At 46.5% G+C, this 25,092-nt stretch overlaps 1 protein-coding gene across 1 annotated transcript in view; it reads right to left on the bottom strand.

Moving 5' to 3' along the window:
• The window catches only part of Myo1b (myosin IB), a 164,962-nt gene extending 140,639 nt beyond the window's left edge, over positions 1–24,323 (bottom strand). Inside the window, exon 1 of the mRNA XM_032901091.1 lies at positions 24,123–24,323. The gene's annotated coding sequence lies outside the window, so the exon portion shown is untranslated. The remainder of the gene's footprint in view (positions 1–24,122) is intronic.
• Between the last annotated feature and the right edge of the window lie 769 nt (positions 24,324–25,092).

The raw sequence follows: 25,092 nt of genomic DNA, 5'->3' as shown, positions 1-25,092 counted from the left end.
TACATGGGAAGGAGGCCCACCACCAGCCTTCCTCTAAGGCCTCCTGCTAAGTCTACTAGATTGCTGCTCAGAGGGCTTTCATTAAGAGTTCTTGGCTAGGGGACAGGCAGTGAAGACAAACAGCTATGAACAAGGGCTGAGAGTAAACAGATAACTACAAATGAAAGCCCATATGCTAACAACCCCCATGTAAGAGTACTACTGTGGTGACATTAGGTTACCTCGGGGTTAACACCCCAGAGGGTGTCTCTGCAAAACCAGAAATGGACGAAACCACCACTGACCAAGGTCAAGGTTGGTTTCTACCTGAGCATGCAAACCGGCTTGATCAACAAGAGCTGCCTAGAAGCCAATGTCCACTCACTCCCAGGCAGGCTGTGGGGCCTGGAAAACAGCATGGAGACCTTGCAGTTCATAAAGAGATGGAGACCTGGGAGGCAGGGAGGCTGTTTCCAGCTGTGGAAAGCAAATATGGTTAATATATCATCTAGACTAATCCGGAGGATTCTTGAGGCGCCAGAACAGTGAAGGCTTTAGATTACTAACCACCGTATCCACCAGGTCTCCTGACGGAAGAGAATAACTCATAGAGAGCAGGGGTCAGGCATCACATCCCAGGCAAAGCCTTCCAACAGAGAAAGCACTGGCTCCTAGAGGCTGTTCCTCTGTGAGAGTCAGGGAGAATGTACCATGCTCAGGGCCTTAGAACCCCCCTGCACTTGCTGTTTTATGCACACACCCTTTGATCTGAGTCCTAAATTACCAAGCTCTTCGTAGCAACCCAGAGGTAAGAGGTCTGTCTCACTGTGCATTACCCAAGTCATGCAGAAATGGTTTACCTGGCACGTGACCTATAAATAAATGTAATGCAATGTCATCCAAAAAAGTCATGCTCGGGAACAGTAAGATGATGTTACCAAAAAGAAACTGAAAAAAAAAATTAATACTTCAATGAGTTTACAATTTGTGTGTTAGGCCATATTCACAGCTATCCTGGGCCACAGCTGGCTCCACAGGCTGTGGGTTAGATGTACCTGGTACAAGGAAGGACCCTAGATTCATACTGGTACAGTGAGTACATCCATCTCAGGCTTGGCAGTCATAGAGTCAAGACTGGAATCCAAGGGAATTCACCTCTGAAATTCCAATTTCTGATCCCCAAACTCAGGACGAGAGCAAAGCTGTACACAGACTGGCAGAGAAGAAACGCAGCACAGATGGCTTTCGTCTTTTGACCTTAAGAGCACACATGCTCTTCTGTGTGTCTTCTCCTAAGAATATCCAGGTACCTAATCTCGTCACCTCCTTTGCAAAAGACCTCTGCTCCCCTGGAGTCCTACATTAAATCTCCGTTAGTCTCACTGCCAAAAAAACAGGATCTAGAATCACCTAGAGATGAACTTCTGGAGGTGTCAGAGGGGGAGTTTCTGGTTTGGTTTTATCAGATGGAAAAATACACTATGATGTGCGTGGCGCCATTTGAGAGCTGGCGCTCAATGCTCAGCTGAGCACCAGCACCCCTCACCATGTCAGGACTTCTCGGTGACACACTGCACACTTGAACCGTGAGCCAACATAAATGCTCCTTTTTTTAAGCAGCCCTTGTGACAGCAAAGTAACCAACGCGCATTCCCCAGGAGGAAGTGCAGCCCGCACCATGTCCCTACTGTCACTTCCCAGAGTTAGGTCTACTAAGTGGTGTCAGGAACATCAGGAAAGGACATCTCACCAAGGCTCACCGAAGAGCTGCACCCTGCCCTCCCTCCCTTGCTTCCTCACACCCCACAGAAGCATCCCTCACCTTCCACAAGCCCAGGAGTGCAGAACACTAGTGTTATGAGGGAACCTGTAATCATGCTACACAGCTCCCAGGGAGCAGCATTACAAGAATCAATGAGCTCATGTCTGAAGGGCTACAATCCCTTCGGGACAAGGTAGTCAAACACCATAAACCGCCGGTCCATCCAGAAACACAAACTCAGCTGCACGAGGGAATGTGCTAATTATAACCCTCAGACTTCTCAATCCATTACCTCAAGGCGGATAAAAAGATTCCAAGGAGTCAAATGTTTAGATTGGCGAACGCGGGAACCCCGGTGTGGATGTGAAACTACTCAAATATAACTGGCAAGCTGACAGCTCTCATTGGCCCTGGCAAATCCACAGGTGCCAAGAGCGCCAAGTAATTATTAAACCGAACACAGCCATCAGGGAAACTAACTACCCTTCCAAAAGAATCCACTTACTAATCAGAAGGTACCAAGCTCGTTTTGTTCCACAGGATAAAAATCCCACCTAAGTCCTCCAGTGCCCTGCCAGCCCTCTCCCTCTGCTTACACCATCTGTCCATTCAAAGCCTGGCCCACTGAATACCAGCAAGTGATCTACCACTAAGCTACATCCTAGCCTTTTTGCTCCCTTTACAACTTCATCAGATCATTTAAACCCAGAAGAGCCCAGCTCCAGATCCGGCTCAGTGTGCCCACGAGACTTCAGGCACAATGGCACTTCTCCAAGCCTCAGTTTCCCCACAGAAGTCCGTAACACAGTCTCCCCAAGTTTGCTTCTATAGCCTCCTGTCCCTGGTTCCATCCCTGCTGGCAGGATTAATTCTAAAAAGGCTGATTTCCTTCATGTGGGGAATTCTAAAGAATGTTCTAAAAAAAAACCCAAAACGTCAGCAAATGCCAGTCCGCAAAAATCTCAATGCCATTTTCTGAGAAGCAAAGGAAAGCAGCCGTCTGTTTCATCGTGAAAAACACGTATTAAAGTCTGACTTTAGACACCACAGAAAGATAGGCATAAAATAAACAGGACGCAGTTAACCCCCAGCATACACGGATTCTGTGTGTTTACAGCTATCCACACGATCATCAGCTACCTTTAAAAATCCATCTGGCTATGAAAGAACTTAAGTTATGAGACCAAAATTACACATTAGTAAGCCTACATATTAGCAAAAGTATATTCCTTGAAAGTGCAGCTTTAGTAATGGCTCTGTAGCCGCGGCTTAAGAATAAGGAAAGTCCTTAGAAAAGAAATTCAGAAAAATAAACTATGTAAACAAAGGGAGAGAGATGTTTGTTCATTTACTTTAGGATCTCATGAATGTTTACTAGTTGAGAAGCAATCAAACAAAAATAGCTAAGATGTAACCCCCAGAGACCCCGATAATATAAACTCGGAAGGCAAAGCTACTTTGTAATTTGAAAAGAATTAAAAAAAAAAATAGCTAACTTGCTATGTTGTGTTGATGCACGTAAAGTTGATTAAAATCAACAACCACATTATAATTTGGAAGCATTTTCTGTATCAATTTCTGGGTCTTTTTTCCTTGTAATATTGGAAGTGTCACTTATTTGAGGATCAAAGCTATCACGATTCTTACTGACTGCCCTCTGCACTACTTATGAAGAATTGAGAGAAAACGAATCAACCTTTACAGCACGCCGTAATAATTTTTAAATGATACCAAACATGTTTCCTAAAACCTATGTTTACAACATGTCCGCTTACAATTATTAACTGAATCCGAATGACAGTTCTGCAGCAACGGCAGGACTTCCCCCGAATGTAGCCACTCACATGCAAAAGGGCCACACGTACACCTTCCTCCTTGAACAAAGCACACCTATTACTTTATACAAAAATCCACCTCCACCAGCTTGCCCATGCAAAGAGCCATCCAACCTGTGTCCCCGTGAAACAACTGCACCATCGAATTGAGACGGGGAAAAAAGTTCACTTCCTTTATGGGTACTTGGTCCAAACGCATTTTCGAAATACATGAGATTATGAGCCATGAAATTAAAAGGCTAAAAACCTTAAAATGTACAGTTCTACCCTTTCCTTTACGTGTTTCATAATATGTGGTTAGAGAGACACTGAGGAAAAAATCAGAGTCATTTTGAACTACAGGTAAGTATAAGGTCCCCCCAGTTAGCAACAAAGCTGCTTACCAACTTTCGTCTGCCATTGTTCCGTGCGTTACACAGACATCACCAGAACTTTAGCACTCGGTCCATACAAAAGGGAGAGACAAACACTCGCTGTGACAGCAAGAACACACTAAGTACAACAAATAGTTTGCACACAGATAAGAGGAAAGTAGGTCAACGCCAGGCTGGCAGAGGCAGCCAGACCATCCACCCAGGGCCTGCCTGCATGAACGGCCCTGGATTGTCTGCTGTGGGGCACCGCTGCTCTAACCCAGCACCTAAGCCTACTCAGAGCACAACAGAGGAGCAAGAATCTATCCATCGCTTCCCAGGCGTTTGCAATCAGTCTGGGACAATTGCTATCAACAGTGTGCAGGCCACAGCCTCTTCACCTAAAGGTGAGGAGCATGGGGGTAGATTTATATTTGTAATTAGCAGCAGAGCACTTGGCCTGGCACAGGCAGATCAGAGAAAGGGTAAAACTTGACTGGAAGACCCAGATGACAAAAGACGACATGGATGGGACCACAGAGAAGGACCCTTTAAAGTGCTATGCGTAAAAGGCATTTAGCAAAGAGCCACTATGTAAAATGGCAACAGGGGACAGCCATGTACAGCCCTAGTAGGCAATGCAACAGAAAATAAAGGGATCCTGAGGCTAGGCTGGGAGCCACCTAAAGAACTTAAACCTGTCTGAGTGCTGGGAGCAGGAGAGCTCAGAGGACCGTGACAGAGCCTCATCTACTGTGTCCACACGCAGGATTACTATGACAAATCGTCACGATGGTCTGTCTCAGTCTGAGGAAATGCTGCGTACATGGAATGGAGAACCACCTGAGCGCCTCTGAACAAATACAGAAGCTGGGTTGGTCATCCTTCTGTTGCTGTAACAAAATGCCTGAGGCAATCAACTTAAAAGGAGAAAAGGTTCATTTAGGCTAGTAGTTCCAGAGGATCTGGTCCATGTTCACTTAGCCTTCTGGCTATAGGATTAGAGTGGCACATCATGGCAGAAGTTTGTGTTCACCTCACAGCATCCAAAAACCTCTCCCGAGAATCTCAGGCTGGCAAACAGGCGGTTAACACACGGGCTTTGGGAAGACATTTCAGATCTAAACAACAGCCTAGACAGCAAAAAGAATGTTTAGCTCACCATCTGGGTTAGCTGTGACAAACACTAACAGAGCAAGGGCTGCTCGATGTAGCTGCTCAGCTTGCACACTATATAAAAGCAGGGAGGTCAAAGGGGAAACAGGCTCTAACTAAGGGGAGGGGGGAGGGGGTCATAGCCCGATCTAGGAGCAGGGACTCCAGCTGTGGCTCCAGTCTAGCGGCTTGGAAATAAGAACTGGATTGAGTCAAATGAGATGAAATAAAAACTGCACAGAAGAAATTAGACAATTAAAATCTGGGAAACTTACCAATGAGAGGGAGCAAGCTTGGTCAAACTGGAAGGCCTTCCTCTCTCTCTCCCTGGTCTACCCCCTGACACCCCCCACATCCCAGCCCAGAGAGTGTCTCCTGTGGTTCCACTTGGCCTGCAATTCGCTACGTAGCCCAGGCTGACCACAACCTCCCAAGTTCTGGGATTATAGGTTGTGCCTGGCACATGTACCACTGCCTTCTAAAGCTGCGGCCTGGAAATTAACGAATAAAGCGTCAGCATGTTATCTGGCTAAAAGTGGAACTGGCCTTTCAAAACTCCATCCCGATGCATCTACTCAGTGGCAAATGTGTAGTCACCAGTGCTCAAGTCACCAAGGCACAATAGTAACTCTTCAAAGCCATAGCAGGGCATACAGTCAAGAGCACAAGGTCACACGTCATCCCATAGCTGTGCTCTGAAAGATTCAGAGAATCAACCCATACCCAGCTATTGAAAAATAAATTTGGGGCTGGAGAGATGGCTCAGCGGTTAAGAGCACTGACTGCTCCTCCAGAGGTCCTGAGTTCAATTCCCAGCAACCACATGGCAGCTCACAACATCTACAACAGATTCTGGTGTATCTGAAGACAACTACAATGTACCTCATAAAAATACTAAATAAATAAAATATTAAAAAAAAAAAAGAAATAAATTTGAGTTTCATGCTTCAAAATTTTACATCTTTAAAACTGCCAGCGGAGGTAAACATTGCCCTTGAAGAGAATTTCACTCTAGAAAAGACTATAAGGAACCTCAGAAAAATGTGGGCATCCCTGCTCTCAGTAGCCAAATAGTAAATCCATCTATGACCGCTCCACACTTACAGATCTAACACTCAATGTCTTGAAAATAATGTATTTTAATTTAAATTTAAATTAATGTATTTCGATAGACTACTAGGTAAAGAAAACCCCCTACAATCATTGTTTGAATATGGTGTGCTCCAATCAAAATTCATGTTAAGTTTTAATTGCCCAATATAGCGACGTTGAGAGTCGGTGGGCTGTTGGGAGACAATGAGGTGATTAAAGGAGACCAGCGTGCTTCTCCAAAGACTGGCTTTAGTCCTATTAAGGGTGGGTTACTATGCAGTGGGACCATTCATCTGGTTCCTCTCCCTTCCATGCAGCCCCAAATGCTTTCCATTTTCTACCATAAGTCCAGCACATGCTGATGTGTGCTCTTGGATTCCCACGATGATGAGCTAACATACAGTTTTTAAGTAAATTACCCAGCCTCGGCTATTCTGTTACAGTACTGAGAAGCAGTCTAAGACTCACATACATCAGAAAGCCCACATTTCTATGTGAACACATACATATTAAAACCCAAAACAACTAAATGTTCATGGTCTACACCTACATGAACCCTGATTCCTTTGTTAATATGCATGTCTGTGTGCCCAGCTCAGCATCAAATAGGATCTTAATTCTACATAGCTTTAATCCTCCATGCCATGAATGTGAATGTGTACTTAAATGTTCATGTGTCTGTGTCTGAATGTGTATCTGTGTTTCTGCATGTGTGTATGTGTCTGAGTGTGTGTCTGTGTTCATGTGTCTGTATATGTGTGTGTTTCTATACGTGTCTCGAGTGTATGTCTGTGTGTGTCTGTATGTGTGTCTATATGTGTCTGTTTGCATTACACACACGTGTACATGTGCATGCATACACAGACAGACAGACAGACAGACAGACACACACACACACACACACGAGAGAGAGAGAGAGAGAGAGAGAGAGAGAGAGAGAATGTACACCAGTTATAACACACCCACTGAAATAATTCTGCCCCCAGACTCTACTGGGATTGCAACCCACTCAGTCTAATTTTAACTAAAGTGGGCTCCTGAAAAAAAAAGGAACTCAAAACTAAATCTGGAGGAAAAGAATTAACTTGTGAAACACAAGGCAAACTCAAATGTAACTTTTACTGAACCTTGAACTAAAGTGATATTCCCAGCATGCTTTTCCTTTAAACTGAGGGACGCAGTAAGGAAAGCCAAAAGCTCAGCGTCCCACGATCCCTCCATGCTACCATCAAATATAATTTACCACAGTTCAACTGATGTAAATTTTCACGGCTTGGACACTGAACATTTTGCCACAAAAGGTGGAGTTGTGACTTAAGAAGAGTAGGAGACAAGACAGATGACATCGAGTTCATGAAAAGGGCCAAGGTGCAAAGCGACAGAACCAGGAAAGAATCAAGCATGAACAGAACTACCAGAGGGACCAGAGCTAGACAGAGTGGCCGGATGGTCGCAGAATGGAGGTGTAGGCAAGGGGAGGGGCAGGTGGGTCACTGGGTTCACAGTCATGCACGAAGGCCACATGTCTCTCCTCAAGGTTCACACCATAAAGCCCTCAGTGCCATAAAATGTGAGGTCTTTGGAGAGAGGATCTTCCATGTTAAAGGGGAGGACTAGAGTAGACCCTTACGAGAAGGCACAAGACACTGGAGAGAGGTCTCAGCAGCTAAGAACACTGTCTGTTCTTCTGGAAGACCTGGGCTTGATTCCCAGCACCTAGGGAATGGCTCACATCCAGGTCCAGGAGATCCAATGCCCTCTTCTGGCTTCTGTGAGCACCAGGCCCACAGCTGGTACACAGACATACATGCAAACAAACATCCATACACATAAAACAAAACCTTGTTTAGAAAGTAGAGGTGACAGATAAGACAGATCAAGGGATGACCTAATGGAAACAAGGCAGCTACCTGTAAGCCACTCAAAAGGCGGTAGAAGAGACCTTTGGGAGCCTGCTGACGTTTTGGTCTTCAACTTCTAGCCTCCAGATTATGAGGGAATGAGCCTGTTTAAGCTGTTCTGTAGCATTTAGTTATGGAAGCCTTAGAAAACTGACACAACATCCAACAGCCCCTTCTAGCAACTGTCTGTCTCTTCAGGTTTCTAACAGTCCACCTTGGACAGGCACTGATGCTCCTAGAAACGTATGTCTGTCTGTCTCTGACTCTGTCTCTGTCCCTGTCCCCCCACCCCCCGCACAAGCCTTGAAATCATCTCGAAGTTTGTCACTGTATCTCTGTGGCCCACCATTACCCCACTCCTTATGACCACCCTTTCTACTGTATGACTAGTCCTACTAGCCTTACCTGTCTTAGTAACTCCTCCTTCCTCTACTCACAAAGCAACGCTCCCTAGAGTCCTGTCCTCCACCTTCTCTTCTCATTCCAAGGTCTAGTCAGGTATCCAAGGCTTAATCCTAAACACATCTACAACTTGAAGCACACCTAGACATCATGACACATTTTTCTGGATCCCAGGCCCTGACTACTGCACAAGCTCCAGCCCAGCGATTCAACAATTATGTTGAAAATTTCCTCACAGCCTGAATGAGCTATGCAAACCAAAATGAACCTCTCCCTGGAGCCCTGTTTGTGTGAACATCACGCAAGCCAGAAGCAAGTGTTTTACTATGTTCCTTCCAACTCTCCCGCCCCTCCCATCCATCCGAGCCACCCAACCCATGATGGCAACCTTCATGAAATTTTTTGCAGTCCTCTCAGACTTGGTCTCTATTAGTAGAAAAATCATCCAAAATCTGGAAGAAGTTATAGTTACCAAAAGGTCATCCACAGTTTTATTTATTTATTTATTTATTTATATAGTATGGAATAGAGTTTATTTAGGGCATGGGGAGGGGAGTTGAGAGAATAGAGACAGAAAAGGCTGAGAGAGGGGGAGGAGGAAGAAGGAGGAAGGGAGGAGGAGGAGGAGGCAGGGTCATGAACACATGGAGATAGGGAGGAGGGGAACTGGGAGAGAAGGGACAGAGATCGAAGAGAACAAGAGTTAAGAGCCCACGGTATTATTTATGACAGCAAACCAACGTAATCCAAAATAAAGGACTGTGCCAAAGAAATTACAGCACCCAATGGAATACTATGCAGCCATGAAATGTATTTGAATAACTGTGCAGCACTCCCACCACAAAGAAACAGTCAGTGTTTGAGGTGAAAGACATGATCCTTACACATAACACACAGTGTTTCGTTTATTAAAACATCTCACAGGGGTTGGGGATTTAGCTCAGTGGTAGAGCCCTTGCCTAGCAAGCGCAAGGCCCTGGGTTCGGACCCCAGCTCCAAAAAAAAAAAAAAAAGAAAAAAAAATTAAAGCATCTCACTGCATGAACATGCTCAATTAAGTGACAACTCAATGTAACATATTAAAACTAGGCAGCAATACAGAAAATGTCTTCCGTGTTAACAATTGGATTTCTAAATATAAACTTACGGGGTTGGGATTTAGCTCAGTGGTAGGCGCTTGCCTAGCAAGCACAAGGCCCTGAGGTTGGTCCCCAGCTCCGGAAAAAAAAAAAAAAAAAAAAGAGCCATTGAAAAAAAAATATAAACATACAAGGTTAGAAAGTTTTATTCAGAAATGACTATAGTTTTCGTTTTAAGGTAGTGTGACTTTAAAAAACAAAACAAACCAAATTCAAGATCAGGTTCAATGATGACTGTGAACTCCTGATCCTCACTCTGCCTCCTAAGTGCTGGGGGGTATATGGGCAGGATGAACTCCATGCTTACCTTTAGGCAGTGCTGGGCATAAAACACAGGGTTTCCCGAATGGTAGATAAACACTCCACCACTCTATTGATCCCAAATCATCCCTACCTCCCTCTCATCTATCTTTATGTTCTTTCTCTCTCAAAAAGCAAAACCAAACCAGAAAATGAAAATCAAAACAAAATTTAAAAAGAAAAAAAAAATCAGAAAAAAAGAAAGAAAGTCGGTCGGTCAGTCAGTCGGTTTTGTGTTTGCCAACTAGTCATGGGCATAGGGCCTGCCCTGGAGTGTGGCTGGTTGATATTCCATTTCATTGGAGAAAACTGGTTCCTCTTTCCCAGCAGGTACCAATTATAAATGGCGACATGTCTAGGGGCAGGGCAGGCTGGGGGAGGGCAGGCTGGGGGGCAGGGCAGGCTGGGGCAGGCTGGGGCGGGGCAGGCTGGGGCGGGCAGGCTGGGGGCGGGGGCAGGCTGAGGCAGGCCTTTGTGTTCCAGTTCCCTTCTCAGGGCCCAACTTTTTTGTCTGGCTTGTGTGTGCTGTCATAATCTCTGATATGTATCTTTTTTTTTTTAAATATTTATTTACTTGTTATGTATACATCATATAGCTTTCTGCCTGCATGTATGCCTGCGGGCCAGGAGAGGGCATCAGATCTCAATATAGATGGTTTCGAGCCACCATGTGGTTGCTGGGAATTGAACTCAGGACCTCTAGAAGAGCAGTCGGGGCTCTTAACCACTGAGCCATCTCTCCAGCTCCCGATATGTATCTTTTTTAACTCTACTTTCCAAACTCTATGTGAGATGTTCTTAAAAACTATTCTCTAATAAAAAATATCCTAAAGAGTTCTAATAATCCCATATTCTATGAATGGTTTGTGGACAAGTTGTAAGTTTACTAGAGAAGTCCTAAATTCCTAAATCTCTTTGACTGACATCCCGTTTCCCTGCCATCTGCTACAATCCTCTACAATTCCTCTCTCTCTCTCTCTCTCTCTCTCTCTCTCTCTCTCTCTCTCTCTCTCTCTCTCTCACACACACACACACACACTCTCTCTCTCTCTCTCTCTCTCTCTCTCTCTCTCCACACACACACACACACACACACACACACACACACCTCTCTCTCTCTCCACACACACACACACAAATAGTTTTAAATTGTCAGTGTGAGACCCTCAAAACTGATTCTTTCTAGGAACCCAACTGGACATAAATCTATGTACAGCTGCAAAGTTGGAGCACCAGCCAAGGCTGCTGACAGCTCTAGAAAGAGAAAAACTCACCAGACACAAGCTGGGGCTGAAAACAACCGTTAAGGTGGAATAGATCCCACAGGAGGCGAAGGTGAACCAGGTAACCACTGGCCACAGACTGTGCAACAGGGACCTAGTGAGGAACCACACTCCACAGCCATCGGATACAAAACAGGTCACTCCAGGAGCCACCGAACTGTACAACTAGCCTCCAGCACCCTCCCCACACCTGGGTCTTGTTTTCTAACGGCCAAGACAGGCCCGGCGTTAAGGCCAAATCCACGATGTCCCTGGGTTTCCTAAACTCAGGCCTTACCTCTGCCACACCCAGCTTGAACCTGACAGAAAATCTTTCTGCAAGGTCATGCCAACTCCACGTGGCTCTACAACCCCCACCAAGCATCACTGACAGACAGACACCCCTGCATCTGCCGCCGTGCACAAACAGACTGAAAGAACCGCTGTGAAGGCTTCTGAAAAGCAACAAGTCCTAGTTGAGATCACACTATCAACCCGGATACTGCTGTAGTTGCAAGATTTCCTAAGACAGAGAACTAAGGTAAATAATTTGTTACATTCAACTACTGCATGAAAAATAGACTACAGAACAAGGTTTTTAGAAACAGGCTGTAATTCTGTTTATTTAAATGCCCACCTCAAGTAAGCAACTGTCCCCTGATGTCAGGCAGCGCTGCTGTTCCCCAGGTACCCTAGCGGGCCCAACGGGATTACTTTCAAACTACTTAACTATCAATTTCTGTAGATAAACTTCTCGGGAAAGACCACGTCTCTGCACACAATTACAGAAGGGGAGAAGCACAAGGAAGGCTGGAAAGCTTTTGAGGAAACTTATCAGATTGGCATGGTTCCCTTGTGAAAATGCATTGGGTGATTTTCCAGAATTCTAGTCTACTAGTCTGGAAAAGTTCAAATTTTCTGATACATGCACAATGGCGGCAATGCAGAAGAACCCCAAGTAAACAGGCAAAGAGAAAAATTCAAGCCCAGCATGCCACTGGCCACTCCTCTCAGAACCCAATCCTGCAAGGAAGGCTCTAGGTATTTTTGGAACCTTAGGCGTACTTAATTCATAACTTCTCTTGCTGATTCTAGGCCACTTGATTTAGAAGGTACAAAGTATTTTACCAGGTAGTAAAAGATCAAACTTTCTCCTTGAGCCCATCAGCCCTGCAGGACAGCAAAGGAAGAAGAAAAGTGGGAGAGGGATCTAAGGGGAGATGAAACAGAAGGGAGCAATGGAGTGGGGTGGGGGGCGACTGGGAGCCTTCAGGGAACACAGAGACAAAGAGGGAAATGACACGAGAAGCAACTCCCAAGCACACAGTCCATCTGCTAACTTTGGGGGCCTCTGCAGATGTTGTTTGAACACAGTTGAACACACTGTTGCATTTCTGCAACTTAAATACACCAGGAAAGGGGCTCCACCAGTGAAAGCTGCCAGCACCAGGCTGTCAGTCAATCCTTTGGCTCTCCCTTACCACACAGCAGCAGCATCTGAGTAAAGGCTAGCACGGCCTCCTCTTTTTCCAGTAGCTGTATTATAATCAGTGCTCAGGGAAAAACCAGTGAGAGGGATAACAATACAAGCGTTGTTGCTCTATTGTCCCAACGATCATTGCCAACATTTTTTTCCTGTGCCATTTTTCTTCCTACTTACCTGTCCAAGAAGTATGCCAAGGTCTCTGTTAGTCATAAATTATACACACGGCATGGATTCAAACAGACCTGAATATCCCAGGGAGGAGTGACCTCAGGATCCATTCTCAAAAAGACTAAACAATAGGAACTAACATAGAGTTCTTGCTTTGGGCTGGCACCACACATGTGCACGCGCACATTCCTCACAGAATTCCTCCTATGGCCCAGAGAAGAGTCTGTTATTACTCACGTTTTGCAGATGAGGAAACAGGCAGCCACAGCCTCAACAGTAAAGCACAGACACGGGCTAGCAACACTAAACACAAAAGTCAATGTTCAAAGCCAATGCTTATGGGAGCCCTGCACCAGCACACCACACTGCTTCTCACGACTAAAGCTCAGATGAGTTGCCCCAAGTGCAAAGCCTTGACCAAACAGAGCTGTACTGACAGGTGAAGAGGGTGCAAGGACCTCGGGGGAATCCAGGTCATTCTCCCCCTTCCACCCACCCTGCTCTTGGGAGCAAACCTGACCTCTAAGCAAAGACAGCCACTTCCCTGGATGCTCGGATGCCCCACAGAAGCAGTAGGCAGTGGCAAGGGTAGCAGCAGTAAATATTCAACTAATGATGGAGCTTAGTCACCCAAAATAAGCTGAAATACCCTGAGCTGAAACTGCATTTACTCTCCTCGGCCTCGGGAACCTCCCAGCACAGCAATGCAGGACACTGCAGGCTACTGCACGGTTTAGTAGTAATCTCGTCTGCTGCCCATATTGTTAGCCTCGGGGGGAAAAGAAAATCAAACGCCGAAATACAGTTCCCACTGAATGCATACTGCTTTCACACCATCATAAATTCAAACAGTCCGTGACGGAAGCCATGGGGGCTGTCTGAAGTAAAAGCATGGGTGGCAGAAAACCTGGAAGGAGGGTGTCTATTCCACCACAGAGACGGTCCTCTCTCTATTCAGGCAGCTTTGTTTGGGGGAGAAGGGCACATTGCCAGAGGTAAGCTGGCTTACCTTAGCTGACTAGTTCCACAAGTAATACCTTGACTTAAGTCCACGATGACTGATGCTCCCCTTGACTCATCGTGCACCTGAGTACCCCACCTCGGGGCTCAGGAGTCTCTCTTGTTTTCACTCGTGTGTGTGTCTGTGTGTGTGTGTGTGTGTGTGTGTGTGTGTGTGTGTGTGTGTGTGTCTGTGTGTAGAGACTAGAGGGGGAGAGAGGCAGAGGAGGAATGAGATGTGGTGATCTGGATTCCTCTCTCCAACCAATCTCTTCCCTGTGGCCTCTCTTGCTCTTCCATGAAAGTACAACCACACCTTCTCGGGTCACCATTCTGACTCTGTATGGCACCCATAACATAGAAGGCATCCAAAATATCTGATAACTAAATCAATGAATGCATTTAAATAACTGAAAGTCACCTTTCCTTACTTCTAAATGTGTATCATTTTTTAAATTAAAATTGTGACTTTCCCAACATATGCCCAAGTTACTTCCTGCTCCATTGAAACCCACCTGACTTCCGCTTCCCATAGCAAGTACAGATGGCATCAACATTTAAATCAACCAAGAGCCATCTAATGAACAAACGCAAAGTCAATTCCTTCTTGATACACCAGAAACAGCAATGACAAAGGTACTAAACACTGACCACAAGAACCATAATCACACCAGAAAATCTAACAAAAGATGAGAAAGACTTTCACACATGAAGTACGCATTAAATTTCACTGGAAGGCTGTAAAAAAAAAAACCTAAGTAAACAGAGAGGTTTATCAGGTTTGTGGCAATAAGCCTTGAAACTATAAAACTATCCATTCTCCCTGAATTTCTATTGAGACGCAGGCAACTCCAGTAATTTAAAACTGAGGGTGGAGCGAAGTGGGCGTGGGGAGCTCACAGCGAGGTTGGAGAACATACGCACACATTAACCTGAGCAGAGACGACACAAACTTGCAGTTTCATGTGGCACACGGGCTGACACGATTACGGAAAATGCTGTGAATCCAGTGACTGCACTAGATGATGTTTAGCGCTATTTTTTACCATATTATCACTTCGAATAATAATAAGAGAATGTTCTCTTCTGTTAAGTTCAACCAGGGAGCACTGTAAACTCAGACGAACAAGAACACCATGAATGGGGGGGGGGGTACTGGTAAAGAAAATGGGGGAAAGAACTGAATACTCGTAAATGTGTTTGGTAGATGGGGCACTTGCAAGAAACAAGCAGTTTTATTTTGTTTTGTTTTAAAAAATAAAAAAAAAGCTGAGTGTGGTAGCTGGGTGTGGTCACACACACCTTTAATCCCAAAGGCAGGCAGCAGATGTCTGTGAGTTCAAGGCTAGCCAGGGCTACATAGAAAGTGTAGTGTGTGTGCGCGTGTGTGTTGGGGTGGGATATGTGTGTCTAAAGAAAGGAAGGGAGGGGCAGAGAAGAGAAAGAGAGAGAGAGAGAGAGAGAGAGAGAGAGAAAGAGAGAGAGAGAGGAGAAAATGAAGCATTATGAAGTTAAAAGGGTGAAACACATGCAGTTCATACAGAACATATTCTCAGCAGTGTCAGAGAGCCATGGATTTGAAAATGTGCAATGCAGTGACATCAGCAGAGTTAGTAGAAACAGATTCCTCAAAATGGGTACCAGAAGCATTAGATGGGATGTGTGACAGCCACAGCTCCTTCTCAGGACTTCATTGTACACATCCACAAAGGCCAGGAGGTCATCCTGCAAGGGAACTTATTTCAAAGGAAGCGATTCAAATGAAGCAGTAGCAACATTGGCCAAGGAACCCGTTTTATGTAACTTATGAGCGTCATTTTTCCCAGTCTACTGCTCTTTTTGTGGAACAAGCTAATCTGGGCAAATACTTTTAAAAGTCCAAACAGAATAAAGGAGAGGTGTCAGGTTCGAACAGAGAATGTGAGTTGAATTCAGCAATGGCCTAGGTGGATAAAGGGTTGCAGAAAACAGCAGTGGGGTAATAATGATACTTTCTTTCTTTTTTTTTTTTTTTTTTTTTTTTTTTGGTTCTTTTTTTTTTGGAGCTGGGGACCCGAACCCAGGGGCCTTGCGCTTCCTAAAGCGCTCTATGAGCTAAATCCCCCCCCTATAATGATTTTCTTAATAAAAACAGCCAAGTCAAGCACAGATTTAGATGGGTTTGGGGGACAGTGAGCTATCTCCACAGGAAGGAAAACAACCAAGGGCTCCCAGCACTAACTGCCTGGCCCCGTCTCGAGTGTGGGCAGCATCCTTTCAACTGCATCTTTCCAGAAGTTGGGTATTCAAAATCAAAATACCAACTATACAAGTTCTGTCTTTAAGGAAGGTAAGAAACATACAGCTTATAAGATAAAAATAAACAAGTAAAGGTTACCTTCACTAGGCCTGGAAGGTTTTTAAAAAACTGCCTTCATATGGACATCCAAGACCCTCTTGGACCTTTATAAAACTTGCATGAAAAGTCACACTGCCCTTCCTTCTCCAAATGTCACAGAACACAAAGGAGGAAGCCTCCAGTCCCAACCCATGGTGGCAATCCGCATGTTTCTATGAATACTTCTCCACACCCTGGAGACCTCGGGCAATGAGAACATTTTCCTACGTGGCTCACCGTGTCACGTGCTCATTCTTAACTATGGTTCCCCTACTTCAAATGTAAGTGGATTACGTGAGGACTGAAAAATACAGCTAGCAATGCAAACTGGCACAAACCCAATGTTAGGAAAATTAAGCTATTCCTCAAGGCAGCCGGGCTCTGGCTCTAAAATGAATGAACATTGGCAATTCTTTTGAAGCACTTTCAAGGGGGGAAAAAATGATCAGTTAAGAAGCAAGCATGTTTCCTATCTGAACACGGCAAATAACTCTTCAGGGGAGAATAGTACAGAATTTAAAGGGAAAGAGAGGAGGTAAGGGAGAGGTTCTACACTGGGAACTGTGAGTGGGGCAATAGGAACCTCTCAATCAGCTCGGGGGGGGGTGTGCACGTATGTGTGCATCTGTGTTCAGTGTGTGTGTGAGTGTGTGTGTGCGTGCATGTGTGCATGTGTGCGTGTGGTTGTTTTTAGGTCTCAGTGCTTGAAAATTCTTCATAAAACTAGGGAAGGAGCACAATAGGTCCCTGACACATAAGCATAAGACCAGAAACTAATAATTTCTTCCATTTTCTTTCAATTTAGCTTTCTAAAAGCTACTTAAAGATACTGAATTCTAAACTAGGAAGTGGTGGCACATGATTTTAATCCCAGCATCCCAGAGGCAAAGGCAGGCAGATCTCTGAGTTTAAGGCCAGCCTGGTCTACAGAGTGAGTCCCAGGACATCCAGGGCTACACAGAGATTCTATCTCAAAAAACAAACAAAACAAAACAAAACAAAACGAATGCTGAATTCTTAGGCTGGGTAAACCCAGGACTTGAGCCACTGTCAAAAGAATCACAAGTTCAAGGTCTGCCCCACCACCACCACCCAGTGCTACAGACTAAACTCAGAGGGGATCTAATACTAGGCAAGGACTCTACCTATAGATACCACAGCCCCAATATTTTTATTACGTTTTCATGGGAAATCTATGTGGCAGTTACATACATTCCTCCAGCATGAAGGACAAAATATAATCTCTTTCAAATTCTCTTTTGAAATAAGTTTAAAAACAAAAAAAAAACGAAAAACAAAACTCCTAAATTTTATTTTCATATTAATGGCAAAATTTAGTCATCTCCAAAATTTCAGGGCACCTAATGCCACTGGAAAACCCAGACTTGGTGTCCTCTTAGGCTTGTCTGTGCGAGAAGGAAAGACAGATGCCCAATGTGTCTGTCAAGTGCCGTGCTGCTAAGGAAGAATGCCAAGTTTCTCTTCTCTCTGGCTTCTCACTTCTAAAACTGCCTTTCTTGGAAGACTATATAAATTCTACTAACCCCCTTCTCCCTGAGTCTGCTCAAAGTGCTCTCTCTCAACCTCTGCCACACCGTTTCACGCTGCATTACCCTGTACTCACTATGACTACAGTGTACTGCTCCCACCTACACTGATGGCCAGAGGCCAGCTGAGCTCGCAGGAAACTCCTAGACAGCACCCAACTCTCACAACAAGAGATGTGGGGCTGTGGGCTTTGGGGAACTGACGAGAAGGATCACCAGCCAGGGCCTGGCTTCTCAGAACCAAGTCTGAGGATAAGAATCAGGACTGGGGAGCTAAGCACACAATTCAGAAATACTGGATAAAGTGAGAGAAAGCAAACCATTTTCCTAGCTTTGGGCCAGCCAGGGCACATGCAGGAGGCCTGACTCTAGATGACCATGTAAGCAAGGAAGAAGGAGTCTCTCTCCAAAGTGGGTGCTCCCTCAAAACCCTCAAAACTAAATCCTTGCAAGTGGCTCGAGGCCACTGAGATAGTTCAGCTGGTAAAAGTGCTTGACACACAAGCACTATGACCTAAGTTTGATCCCTGGAACCCATGTAAAAGTGGAAGGGGAAAAAAACCATACCACATAATTACTCATGAATGCATTAACAATGACAATAAATCAGGTACATCCCGAATGGCCGGTAGCATAACCTGAACTAGGAAGGTGATGGTTAGTATCGACTTGACAAAAATCTAGAATTACCAGGGAGATGGGCCCCTGGGTCTCTCTGTGGGGATTACCTTAATTGTGCTGAGGTGAAAAGACCCCATCCACTATGGGTCACTCTCTGGCTGGGATCCTGGGCTGCCTAAGCGGGAAATGTGAGACCAGCAGCAGAGTAGGCTTTCTCTGCCCTCTGACCCTTGACTGTGGGAAAAATACATCCAGCTGCCTGGAGCGCCCGTGGCCCTGACGTCCCAGCTAAGACCAACAGTACCTTGAAGTGAGCCAAAATGAACGAGTTCCTCTTTTTGTCAAGGGATTTTAACACGGCAATGGGAACAGGGACTAAGATAGAAACATCCCTCCTTGATGAACGTTTCTGGCTCAGCACGGCCTTTAAACCACAAATACACCTGAGGGAGTGGGGAACTGGCCGTCCCAGTGAACTCAGGACAAAAGGACGCTGGAGCTAAGACCTGACAGGGACTCATGTGCTGCTCGCTCCTTCTCACACAGATTTTAGGGTTTGGATCTCAGGGTCCAGGGCCTGAATCCTCTCCTAAGTTGATGGAAACAAAGCCAAGGATGAATTGGGCACCTGTGCTGCACTTCCTCACTCTCTTCCCACACTCTCCTCGCTTGTTTATTTCCAGCCTCTCCCGGGGCAGCAGGTGTCGCCTTGGCCTTGATCGCCACAGCTGTCACAGCCATTTTCTTCATCTCAGCAACCTCCACTCTCTAGGCAAATCCATCTGCCCCGCTACACTGTCCTTGGGGACACAGTCAATTTCCTTTATTGCTTTTGAAAGGTGTCCGATACAGGGTCTCACGCTCACATCAACGGGGTACTTAATGGAACCAACTGACGAAGGAGGTGCCTCAAAACTGTCAAGGGCGACCAACTCTGTAAGGAGTCTGCTGAGCACCCTCCTCCCCATCCCCCAAGCACTGCTTCAGTCCTGGTGTGTAGGAAGGTGCTCACAAACGAGAACACATTGCCTGTCTTGGAGAATTCAGGACGTAAGAGACCAAAGTCGTTGCTATGCCACTGACCCTGGAGACCCGATAGTACCCTAGACCGAAATACTTAGGCAACTGAAGGCACAATTTACAGTCCCTAAATTCTTATCGTAGGAAATAATATGTAAGCATGCATACGTGTCTGTGTGTGTGTGTGCGTGTGTTCGTGTGTGCGTCCATGTTATAAGTGAAGGGGTGTGATTTTTTTTTTTACCTGCCCAGGAGTATTATGAGAACTCCATAAATAATTCAATACAAATCCCATCCTGTACTCAGTGGTTACTCTTGGGCCAATGTCTGATCCTTCTGCCCAGTACCGCTCTCTGTTCCAGCCCAAGGATACAGGTCACCTCTGTTCCCCTTTTATATTGATGTCTAAACTAGTTCACTTCCCAGTAGGGAAGGACTAAGTACACAAATCATGTGGAATGTGCGTTCCCACAGAGCTCAGTAATGTGATGATCTCAGAGGATCCAGTGAAGGAAGACCCTTGACACTTCCCTACGGAAGAATGTCTTCTGAAAAGAGCTCCTGCCAGCACTGGAAGGGTGTGCTGGGAAAATCCTCGGCCTGCCGGCTGCCTGTGTTTCCAGCTCTGATGTCCCACTTCCTCTCTGCATCACATTCCTCTGGATCTTAGCTGAGGAGGAGGAAAGTGCAGTGTTCTCAGAGACCTTACGAGAAAAAGAGCCAAAGTGGACTTCAAGAAATAGGAAATGTGTTAATTCTATATAAAGTCAACTTCTATTCTACCGAGCTGAAATGCTGTTTAAAAAGAACTTAATTTTAAACGACAGGTCCCCTAAATGAAGTTGTTTCGATGAAGCTTATGTAAACTGGGTGTGGCAGCATACGCCCACTGTTCAAGGGATGTAAGGATGGCGAATGCCAGGCCAGCCTTGGAAAACACCAATAAAGGGAGCCGGGGCTGCAGTTCCCTGGGAGAGCTTGCCCACCGTGCAGGATCCTGAGTCTCCAAAGCCTCTGACAACCGAGTGAAGTAGTAGGAAGCAGGAAAACAAGTTCAGGGTCATCCTCAGCTACATAGTGAGTTCTGGGCCAGCCTGGCCTACATACAACCCTAGTGGGTTTTTTTTTTAAAGTATGCTTATAAACTTTTCAAAATTGCCATTTTAAAGTAGTGATGCCAGTAATCCGGCCTTCCAAAGCTATTCTGCAGTGGCTTTAGGAAGGATCAACTATAATGCACATGAAAGTGATTTAGAACCTGCAAAAAGCTGATGGGGTAAATAGGCAAATCATGATTATTTACAAGATTCTGCTTGTTTGTTTGCTTACTTGTTGTTTGAGACACAGTATCTCCACATAGCCCTGGAGCTCAGTAGTCCAGGCTGGTCTCGAACTCACTGTCTGCCTCTGCCTCCAGATAACTGGGATTAATGATACACAGCAATTGTACAGTGTTTAGTTAGAACACTGACGTTAGAACTGAGCGCTCGGACTCCATTTCTATCCCTTACTGGGTGCTGCACACCTATAACACAAGAGGCAGAGTACTAAGGAAGGAGCACTGGCTCACACCTACAACCTCAGCACTTCGGAGGCCAGAGCAGGAGGATTACCATGAGTTAACAGCCAGAGCAGGATATATAGTGATTACTAAAAGTAAGACCTGTCTCAAAACAAAAACCAAAAAAACAAACAAACAAAAAAGTTTAACTGGGCATGGTGGTTTATGCCTATAAAGCTAGCCCTGGGGGTGGGAGAAGAGGCAGAAAGACTCCAAAAGCGATCCAAAGCAGCAGCGTGAATTCTAGGCCAGCCTGGGCCAACTGAGACCTTTGGCCAAGTTGTTTTATTAAAGACTAATATAGTGACGGTGCCTATGAAATTGTACACATAATAAACCTACTAGATGGTAACTATCATTGACGCTGGCCTATTTAATTAAAATGTAAATGCCTAGTTATTGAAAACGGTGGATCAGGAGGAAGACGAACCTCGCCCAAAGCAGATCAAGTGGTACAAGCAAGGACATACAATAGATGCCAAGGACGGTACAGTTCCCTTCTTCCACAAATGCCCATCCCACTCGCAGCCCACACCCTTCCCCAGTGAGGTTGGCCCATCCATGTGGCTTTTCATAGCTGTGTAGGGAAAGTCAGCCTTAAACTCCAGACTTGACAAAGTGATGACTCATCCCAGAGGGGATGCAGCCTGTTGCCAGGCTTAGCACACAATCCCCCATCCACTGGGACAGCCGGAGGCCAGAAACCAGCTATTTAGGGAGTCTCCCATTCATGATCCCCGAATGCCCTAACACTATATATTTTGTCAATGTATGGACCAAAGAGCACTTGGGCGGACTCCAAATGAAGCTCCCTTAACAAAACAGCTCGCATGAATGAAAAGTCTAGATCAGGAGGCTAACAATGAAACACGGTCCATAGCCAGGCAGCTGTAATGGCAAAGAACTTGACAGTTGGGCACTGTCCCACTCCAACCTCACGTCGTGATGGCTTTTGAGGACATGCTCCACTCCTCTACAGCCTGGCTTGGAAGCGTGACCACATCCCCTCACCAGCCCTCAGCAGGAGCCTGCACAGTTCTTTCCATTACCACTTAGTGGGCACAAAACATTTTCCCCAGAGCGAGCTCCCAACTCGCCTTCTAAGGTTAAAAGGCTTTCGGCGTTGATTCCTCTTGACAGCAAACGGCCAAAATGGTGGTTTCACGGTGGCCCCTCAGCTTTCCAAAAGGAAGCACTGGTCCCAGCCAGAAAGCTGTAAGTTATCACCACAGTAATTCCAACCTGCACTGGACTTTGGGCCTCTTCCATCAGAGTCCCACAGGCATAACTATCAGTGCCTGGAAATGTCAGCCTCCTTCCCAGTCTTGATTGGAATCCCTTGTTCAGAAACACCCACAGCTTGACCCCCAAGGCTTGCTCCCACTCCCAAGATCAGATTAACCTTCCAGAATTCTTGATTCCAATCTAGGACTGGGTCTCTTTAACAAACACCTGACATACTACACTCAATTTTACTCCTAAAAACAGAGAGAGAGAAATATTCAGTGTCAGACAACGTTCTCTCTCTTACTCCAGTAGGCCCAGCGGAAAGCCCAGAACACTTGAAGCCATGGCTCCAGTATAAAAACCCAAACCCACAATGAGTGTCGGGTGGGTTTTTTTCTTCTGGGACCAATGAAAAAGAATCCTCAATTCAGTGTTACATCATTCTTATTCCTGTATTTAGCAATCCGACTTCCTGGTGCTTCCCAGGCCCCCAAAGTTCTTGGAAAAGCATCCTAACTGCACAGTATGGTAATGGGGAAAACTATTTTGTCAAAAAGGCTCTGCCCACACCTAGCTGGGTGTGGTAGTGCACACCTTTAGTCCCAGCGTTCAGAGGGTAAAAGCAGGTGGGATCTCTGAGCTTCAGGTCAACCAGGGAATAAACTATGTCTCAAAAAAAAAGTTTTTTGGTATAAGTGGTGAATAAAGCTACAGGAGTCTCTCTCTCACTATTCCTCCTCTCTCACTCACTCTTCTTCCTCGCTCTCACTCTTCCTTCCGCTCTCCATTTTCTCCCCTCTCTCTCTTCCTCTCTCTCTCTCTCTCTTCCTCTCTTCTTCTCCTGGCTTGACACGATAAAAAAAAAAAAAAAAAGTTTTTTGGTTTTTAGTCTGGTTTTGGTTTTTTGTCAGCCTATCCGAGCCACAGTGAAATCCACAGATGCACATGCACACATATATCCTGATTCATTTCGAAAAATAGTTCAGAAACAAAACAAAAACAAAAACAAACAAACAAACAAACAAAAAAACCCTCTTCGTCCATTATAAATAACAAGATCTGCTTTCAGAAAACTCCCATAGTCAGAGCCTAGGACTTCAAGGAAAAACAGAACTTGCTGCACCAATTAGAGCTAGGCCGTAGTATGAACAAAGCACCGCAAATAAACGCCACAGGCCTTTAGGCAGAAGGTTGTGTTTGTAATTAACTCCAACGCACTCTCATCACCCCCTCCCCAGCGCTCCACCCTGCCCAGCCACCCTCCAGGGCTCCCGTTCCCAATCTGGTTTCCATTCGAGCCCCGCCCCCTTCCCTTTGCCTCTCTGGGACTGTGAATCAATCCCATCCCGGGCAGGAAACGGGACCCGGGGCAGCCCCCTCCGCTGTGGCGGAACAAAGGAGCGGAGCGCAGCTGCACTCGTTGGGCGATCCATCGGGTCCCGGAGCCCCTCAGGGTGCGACGCGGCCGGGGCACACCGCACCTGAACCCCACTCCCCAGGACGTCCCATTGTTCCACCTCCGCTTCTCCTTCCCACAGGAAGCCATAAGCTTGTCCTTCCACAGAACCCGGGGCCAGGAAACTCCAGTGGGCCAGAGGAATGGAGGGGGGTGCGAGTGGGCCCGCGGGAAGCAGGGTTCCCCAGCGCCCATATGGGGGAAGCCAATATCACAAAGTGAGAGAGCAACTTAGTTTGCAAGCCCCCTCCCCCTCCTGCCACCCCCGAAGCCGCACGGGGCCGCGATCACCCTCAACGACCTCGAGCACGCGTGGGAGCACGAGTGGGAGTACGCGTGGGTTCACGGTGGAGCGCCGCCGCGCCCCACAGGAGCGCCCCAGGAGCTGATGACCAGGGATTACAGGCTGCGGCTGTGCCTGGGGCCGCGCGCACAAAGGCACGGGCGGGAAGGGAGCCGGCACGGGGGAGCGCAGCGTACCTCGCCCGGCAACCGCTCTGCCGCTCCGCCTCCGCGTGCTGCTCGCTGGCCGGCGCCTGGGGAACGCGGGTCCGACCCGATGCGGGGTTCGTGCCACAGTTTTGCCAGGGATCCCGCGCCGCTCAGCCGACCGTGCGTCCCGTGCAGCCACACCGCGTCCGCCGGCTGGGCTCCGAGTGCGCTGGCTTGAGGCGCGGCGGCGGCACGGCCACTCCCCTCTCCCGGCGGGGGCGGCGACCTTGCCGCCCGGACGCGCCCCTCGCTCCCCGGCCGCCGTTCAGCCAGGCGCAGGCCGCACAGCGCCCCCCGGTGAGCACCGGGCGGGCGGGGACACTCAGGGAAGCGCGCTAGCCCTTCACCTTGGTCACAGCATGATCCGCGAACTGCAGCCCAAAGATGCAGAGCCGGACAGCTGCAAGAGACTGGGCGCGAACCCCAGCAAAGAGAATATTCCTTCTCCACATTGCCTCCTCTCCTAGGTCAAAATTTGGGTGCCCAAACATATCACAAAATGCCAATTTAATGAAAGAGAAAATGGCCTGCCGTGCGAGGCTTTTATTGTCTCTGTCACTGACATACATATTGAATATATCATTGTGAACTGAGCTATGACTGGCAGTCACTTGGCTATGGTAGAGGGTCTAAAGACTCGGGACTCTCAGCTTCTCTCTCCAGCTGTCCTCGTCACACTGGGATTCAGGACAGGCCACATGACCCTGGGTCTGGCTTGTTCCTGGAAGAGGTAAGGGTGTTCATCAAACTTACTCATGGGATGAGGTGAGGATTACATGGCTGGGGTGTTAAGCACGGCAGACACAGTAATTATTACTCATGAATTTAATGACTTTATCCTATAATGAAATAAATTACCATAAATGGGACAAGGCTTAAGTGCACTGACCTATATCTGGATACTGTCACTGAAAGCAGATGAATCAAAGATTTCAAACCTTATATAGTCACTCCGTCC

Source organism: Rattus rattus, chromosome 4 (assembly GCF_011064425.1).
Source record: "Rattus rattus isolate New Zealand chromosome 4, Rrattus_CSIRO_v1, whole genome shotgun sequence".
Lineage (NCBI taxonomy): Eukaryota > Metazoa > Chordata > Mammalia > Rodentia > Muridae > Rattus > Rattus rattus.
Note: the sequence above shows the minus strand (reverse complement) of the source record. Positions and strands in the feature narration are given on the sequence as shown.